The sequence below is a fragment of the Octopus bimaculoides genome, chromosome 4, assembly GCF_046866305.1.
Source record: "Octopus bimaculoides isolate indiv1 chromosome 4, ASM4686630v1, whole genome shotgun sequence".
Classification (NCBI taxonomy): Eukaryota; Metazoa; Mollusca; class Cephalopoda; order Octopoda; family Octopodidae; genus Octopus; species Octopus bimaculoides.
In genome coordinates this window covers 144,012,867-144,020,366 of record NC_142931.1, presented here as the reverse complement: position 1 = coordinate 144,020,366, position 7,500 = coordinate 144,012,867, and the positions used below count along the sequence as shown (strand labels likewise).

At 41.1% G+C, this 7,500-nt stretch overlaps 1 long non-coding RNA gene across 1 annotated transcript in view; it reads right to left on the bottom strand.

Moving 5' to 3' along the window:
* The window catches only part of LOC128247695 (uncharacterized), a 170,482-nt gene that overhangs the window by 139,107 nt on the left and 23,875 nt on the right, over positions 1-7,500 (bottom strand). Inside the window, exon 2 of the long non-coding RNA XR_008264062.2 lies at positions 6,177-6,231. This is a non-coding gene — a long non-coding RNA (uncharacterized LOC128247695). The remainder of the gene's footprint in view (positions 1-6,176; positions 6,232-7,500) is intronic.

The following is a 7,500-nucleotide window of genomic DNA, read 5'->3' as shown; positions in this document are numbered from 1 at the left end:
AAACTGAAAAGGGAACTTGACAAAATTAACTAAATTAGCATAGAATAACGGTTTCATACTTTTTTTTTATAATTAACCCATCAAGTCCGACTGTCCTATAAATAGGACACTAAATGAAAACATTAAATCAGCTATATCACATTGTCTCAGTGTCTTATTTATAGGACACTGAGAATTTCCATTTCTACTTACAGTAAAGGAGTATTAATAACTATTGTCTTTGTTTTTTTTTTGTCATTTTAACTTATTTTCAATTATCTGTAAAAAATTAAAAGTAATATTCAGAAATTTAAGTACTCTGGGACTTAATGGGTTAAGATCTTAACTGTTGATATATGAAGGCGAAAGAGATAGTTGAATAATTGTAAACCCATAAAACAGATGCGTAAAGACCCATATATATATACACACATATATATATATATATATATATATATATATATATATATATATATATATATATATATATATATATATATATATATATATACATATACATATATAACATGTGGTAAATACACGCCATGCAGCAACAATGCACAGTCTTAAAGCACCGAGGGAATTCGAAGTAGAAAGCAGAATCATGGAATCTTGAAACGAATATTAAAGACGCAAATCTGAAAGGTTCCTAAATGGAAAATATCAGAAGACATCCTATACAAGATATAACCAGCCAATGAAATGCCCCCTAATTAGTAACTCTGACTGCTAGAAATATCTGAGAAACCTTCCTCAGATTACACTTTACTGTTGTGAAAAGAAAGGGCGGACTAAACAATGCTATTCTTGATTCAGTTGTGTTGAAAATGCTCAAGATGACAGCGGTTGAAATGTAGTCGGTGATAGGTGTGTGGGATTATGGATGATCTGGGGTTAAACAACGAGAAATTGAGGGAGAGAGAGAGAGAGAGAGAGAGAGAGAGGGACTCTTAGAGGAAAAGGTGTACGAAGGATATTGAAGATTGATAAGTAAAGCTGAAAGAGGGAGAGTGAGTGGAGTGTGAGAGAAAGTAAGAAGAGATTAGATGGAATGGCATAGAGAAAAGATGGAGAAGAAACTAGAGACAGAGAAAAGGATGTAGACGTGGATGAAGAAAGAGAAAGATGGGAGGAGAGTAAGGCGTAACAGGGTGAAAAGTCAGGGTATAGGGAGTGAAGGAGAGGGCGGAGGGGGTAGGATTAGAGGGAGTTTATTGTGTAACAGGGTAGAAGGAGTGAATGGAATGAAAATATAACCGGGACAGAGTGTCAAAAGGAGGAAGAGGGAGAGGAATGAATAAAGAGATGGGAGAGGGAGAAATAGAGAGAGAGATGGTGAGATGTGTGAGAGAGGGAAAGGTAGAGAGAGAGAGAGAAGAGAGAAAAGTGAGAGAGAGGCAGAGAAAGAGAGAAAAGGACAAAGAGAGGGAGAGGGTGAGTATGAAACAACAGGGCAGAAGTAGAAGAACAGGTGGATAGGGAATTGTAAAGGGTTAAGATGGGGACAGAGAGAGAGAGAGAGAGGGCAAAAGACAGGAAAGAAAGGAGAGAAAGATGGGTAGGGGAAAAGAGAATGAAAGGAGAGAGTGTGACAGGAGAGAGAGGAAGAGAGAGAGAGGAAGAGAGAGAGAGGGGCTACTGTTAGAAGGTGACAGAGAGAAGTTGGAGAAGGGAGAGGGGATAAATTAAGAACTTTGGAAGACATTTGGAAGCAGAAGAGAAAAAAGAGAGACAATGAGAGAGAGAGAGAGAGAGAGAGATGAGTAAGGTACGTGTGTGTGTGTGTGTGTGTAAGTATGTATATGTGTACATATATATATATATATATATATATATATATATATATATATATATATATATAGGAGAGAGAGAGAATGGTGTTGATAACTGATAGATATAGTGAGAGAGGTGTGTGAGTGGTAGTAAGAGGGATTGGTGAAAAGATAATAGGCGGAGTTAGTGGATGGAAAAGAACGAAGAAAGTAAGGGATTAGAGGGAGAGAGATTGAGAGAGAGAGACAGAGAGGAGAGACGGATGGATGGAAGAAAAGGGTGGGGCGGAAAAACGAGAGATAAGGAAATTGTGAGTAGAGTTTGACGGGGTAGAAGGGAAAGGTGTGAAGTGAGAGAGGGGGGGAAGTGGGAGATAGGGTATTAAAGATAGCGGGAAAGAGACAGGGAGAGAGAGAGAGAGAGAAATGGAAAGAGAGGGGGAGCATAAATGTAAAGAAATCTTGGGGGTGGAGGAAACGGGTGAGGTGAAGAAGTAAAAGGGTAGCTGGATAGCAGAAAAAGATAGAGAGAAAATATGTGGGAGGAGCCAATGCTTGCGTGTGAGTGAGGGTGAAAGAGAGAGAGAGAGAGAGAGAGAGAGAGGGGGGAAGAGGGAAAGAGAGAAGCTGTGGCAGTAGAGGTTGGAGTGAAGGGGAGAGTTAGGGTTAGATAAAGAAATAGAAAGAGGGGGGAAAAGAGAGAGAGAGATTTATGTGAAGATGAATGGAATAACGGAGGTGCAAAGTTTAAGAGAGTAGAAGTAAGAGGGACTGGAGCGGGGGGTGGGGGAATAAATATGAGAGGGTGGAAAGATGATAGAGTAGAAGAAAGAGTAGGAGTGAAGAGAGACAGAGAGAGAGAGAGAGAAAGTGAGAGAGAGAAAGTGAGAGAGAGAGAGATTGAAAGGAAAATGGTGGAGGAGGTAATGATGTGAGAGTGAACGAGTGTGATTGAGTATGTGTGAAGTAACGAATACGAAGTGAGACGAGAATACGTGAAAGAGTTAGACCAAGGAAGGAGAAAGCTCGAAAGGGATTTATTGAAGAAAGAAGGAATTTATAATGAGTGACGGTAGGAGGTAAAATTCAAAGGGAGAGAGAGAGAGAGAGTGTGAGAGACATACACAAAGGAAGAAATGAACACAGAAGTGAATAAAAGAGAAAACTGAATGAGTTTTATTGAAGAAAGAAGGAAGAAGAGTATGGAATGAGTGATAGTGGGAGGTGAAAGTGAGAGAAAGACAGGAGGAGGAGAACCTAGAGATAAACATAGAAACATAAAGAAGGGGGTATAGAGATGCAATGATGGAGTTTGTGAGCGCCATTATTGAAGAAGAGACAAAGAATGAAAGAGAAGGGGAAATGAAGCTGTAGAAGAAGAGGCGTGAATGAGAGAATGAATGAGTGAGTGAATGGATGAGATGAGCGTTGCAGAACCACACACACAATCACATACATACACACATACAGGCACATACTCATACAGAGGGTAGATGAATAATTAACGAGAAAGATAGACAGAGAGAAAGAGAGAAAGAGAGAAAGAGAGAGGGGTGGGTGATCTCTCCAGAAAGAAAAGAAGAAAGAAAAGAAGTATAATAAAATAAAATTAGTGAAACAAACAAATGAACGAAGGAAAAATCGATGGTTTGCCATTTTTCTCTTCTACTTTTTCGTCTCTCTGCTTCTTCTCCCTGTTCGATATGAAAGTAAGAATTTGAAAAGCAATTTCAAAGACTTGCGTAATATTATGCTCTCTTTTGAATTGCTGCAGCTTCCCTGGCAGGAATCAAGCAGGAATCAGCATTTCCAGCTGAGCAACGCGCCATTTCTTTCGTTCACTGATTCGCCAGTTTTCAATCTAGACACGAACCGAAAAGCAAGGTCTCTCTTTGATTTGGTAGCGCTTTTCTTTTTCTTTTTTTCGTTTGTTTCTATCTTTCTTTCTTTCTTTCTCTGCCACCATTTTGCAGACGACACATTCAACTATCTCCCTACACCCACCTCCGCCGCCTATCTACCACTACCACCACCACCACAACCATTTACTCTCTTATCTCCCACCAACACCCTCGTCTATCTATCACCTCTTCCTATTCCCCTCGTTTTACTTCTGTATATACAGATAACCTTTCTTTCTTGCTCGCTTACCTCCCACCACACCTACCCTTCTTTATCTCCCACCGACACCTTCGACGGTTCCATCTCCTCCGACTAACCCTCACGCTTTATATCACCACCAACTCTATTCTCTTCAATCATTCCTTCTCTTCTCCATTCTTTCACAGCTACCACCTTTAAACTTCTTATCTCCCACCAACACCCCCGGCTACCCATCACATACTACCACCCTGTTTTTTTCTTCATGACCTTTACTACTACTACTCCTCCTCTCTCTCACTCTCACTCTCTCTCTCTCTCTCTCTCTTCTTGTTACTATTTTCCTTCATTCTCACCCTCTCTCCTTCATTTAAACACCACCAATTCGTCATTCCCATTCGTGTCTCCCAAAACTCGTTCATTCCTCTTACTCTATCCCCTCCCTATATCTATATACAACTTTCTTTCAACCCCTTCGAGTCTCTTTATCTCTATGCCTCTCTCTTCTCTTTCTTTTATTTATAATTCCTCCTTCCCGTACTTTCTTTCATTTCTTCTTTATCTGTTTGTTTTCTTCCCTCCTACCTTCCCATTCTTTATACTCATTCATAATCATTCTCACTCAGCCACTCTCCCTCTCTCTCTCTCTCTCTCTTTCTCTCTCTCTTTCTCTCTCTCTCTGGCTTTCTTTCTGTCTCTTTTTTCATTCTCTGTCTCTCTCTCTTTATTCCTTTAATCTTTTATTCTTTCACTTGCTTCAGTCAGTTAACTGGAGCCATGCTGGAGCACTGCTTTGGAGGGTTTTAGTCGACCAAATCGACCCCAGGACATTTTTGTTCATGTTTTCTTTTTCTTTTTTAGTTTAGTACTTACTGTATCGGTCTGTTTTGCTGAACCGCTAAGTTACAGGAACGTAAACACACCAACACCGGTTAGCAAGCGGTGAGGGGAACAAACACACACACACACACACACACACATATATACATATATATAACGACGAATTTCTGTCTATCAAATCTACTCACAAGGCCTTGGTTGTCTTCTGGCTGTAGTAGAAGACACTTGCCCAAGGCACTATGCGGTGGGACTGAACCCGGCACCATGTTGTTAGGAAGCAAACTTCTTACCACACAACCACATCATTCTCTCTCTCTCCCTCTGAGTCTTTCCTTCTTTCCCGCCTTCGCTTATTTTTTATTCCTTCTTTATTAAACGGCCTTCTTTTCTTTCTTTCTTTTTCCTGCGTTCTTTCACTTACACTTTCACTTTCTTTTTGTGTTTTCCTTCTCATTCTTCCCTAAACATATTCTGTTCTTCTTCTCCTTTCTCCTTCTTCCTACTCCCTCCATTTTTCAAATATAATTCTTCTCTCCCTCCACCCCCGCCCCAAACTCCTCCACCACAACGACGAGACAAACACCCTTCCTCCTTCTTATACAACACGACCTTCACCCCTCCCCTTCCCTTTAACGTTCCTCTTACATCGCCTCACACCGCACCCCTACTTTCTGCTTCTCTTTCAAACACCTCCTCGCCCTTCCTATCACCACCACCACCACCACCATCAAAACAACTTCTGTCACGCACTGATCTATTCACAACTTCCACCACCACCACCACTACAACCATCACTAGCACGACCACTACCACTACCTATACCAGCACAACTAACACCACCACCACCACCACCACCACTACTACTACTACTACTAGTTCATCCAACAACAGTTACAACGTCATCAGCAACACACTATAACCTCAACCACCACTACTATCACCTCAACACTTAATAATTCTTTCTGCTATAGGCACAAGGGGCCAGTTGATTGCATCGACCCTAGAACTCAACTGGTACTAATTTTATCGATTACAACAGGATAAAAAGCAAAGTCTACCTCTGCGGAATTTGAACACGGAATGTAATGACTCAGAAGAAATGCTATTAAGCATTTTGTCCGGCATGCTTACTTCTACCAGTTTGCTTCCTTTCATAATAATAACAATAATAATAATAATAATAATAATAATAATAATAATAATAATAATAATAATAATAATGATAATAATAACTGAAAAAGAAAGCAAACGATGCTGGATCATAGATATAGCATTTCCAGCTGACAACATGGTATGCGATAAGGAAGAAAGAAAAGTCGACAGATATGACAGGTTAGCTTGGGAGGTTAAGCAGCTGTGGTCGATGAAAAAATGTGGTAGTAGTACCAATAATTGTCGGAGCCCTGAGAATAGTGAGTAAAAATCTTGAGAAGTACATGGAACAAATAGGAGCAGCAATAAGGATAGAAAAATAAGGGGTGTTACCTTAGTTCACTGGTAGTGAACAGCTGACATCGTAGTACATCTCCAGCGTTTGAAGCTGTGCAAAGACAATGATAATAATAATAATAATAATAATAATAATAATAATAATAATAATAATAGTAATAATAATGATAACAATAATAATAACCATTTCTACTATAGACAAAAGGATACCTGAAATTTCGCTACTTAATTTATCGACCCCGAAAAAATGAAAGGCAAGGTCGACCCCAGCGGAATTTGATAATAATAATAATAATAATAATAGTAATAATAATAATAATAGTAATGATGATGATGATGATGATGATGATGATGATGATAATCCTTTGTACTATATGCACAAGGGGCCTGAAATTTGGCAGGAGGAGGCGAGTCGATTAGACTAACTCCAGAACGTAACTGGTACTTAATTTATCGACCTCCGAAAGGATGAAAGGCAGAGTCGACCTCGGCGGAATTTGAACTCAGAACGTAATGAGTCGTAAAAAAAAGAAGAAAAAAAACCACTGCTGCCAAACCTACATCGCTATTAACAACACTAACATCAACATGGCTACAGCTACTCCGAGCACAGCAGCGTCAACAACCACTACCACCACCACCACCACCACCAAGAACAACAACAACGATAGAAGCATTACATCCAACGCCGCTACCAGCGCCACCACGCAACAAAACACAACCACATTTGCCGCTTCCACCACCACCACCACCACTACTACTACTACTACTACTAGTTATTCCGAAACCCTTGTGCCATACCCCACCCCCTCCCACCCTCCCCAAACTCCTCCTTCCATTATACTCAACCTCGTCCTCACCCTACCACAACACCGTCCTCCCACTCCTCTATAACCTCTCCTGACACCGCTACTCCTCCACCTTCACTATTCCATTTCATGCTTAAACGCTTGTTGCTGCTCCTACTGCTGCTTCTGCTGCTGCTGCTGCTGCTGCTGCTGCTGCTGCTGCTGCTGCTGCTGCTGCTGCTGCTGGTTGATGTTGTTACTGATGGTTGTATTTCTGTTATCTTTGCTGCTGTTGTTGTCGTTGTTATTGTTGCTTTGTTACTGTTGTTGTTGTGGTTGGTGGTGGTGGTGGTGGTGGTGGTAGTGGTGGTGAGGTTGATGTTGTTAATGGTGATGGTGTTGGTGGTGGTGGTGGTGGTGGTGGTATTTGCGCCTATCTTTGCTGTTGGTGGCGGCGGTGGTGGCAACGGTGCATGCGTTGCCTTCGTTCGTGTTGCTGCAGTGACGGCGGCGGCGGTGGCGGTAGTGGTAGTGGTAGTGGTAGTGGTGGTGCTGGTGAGGCTGTAGTTTGT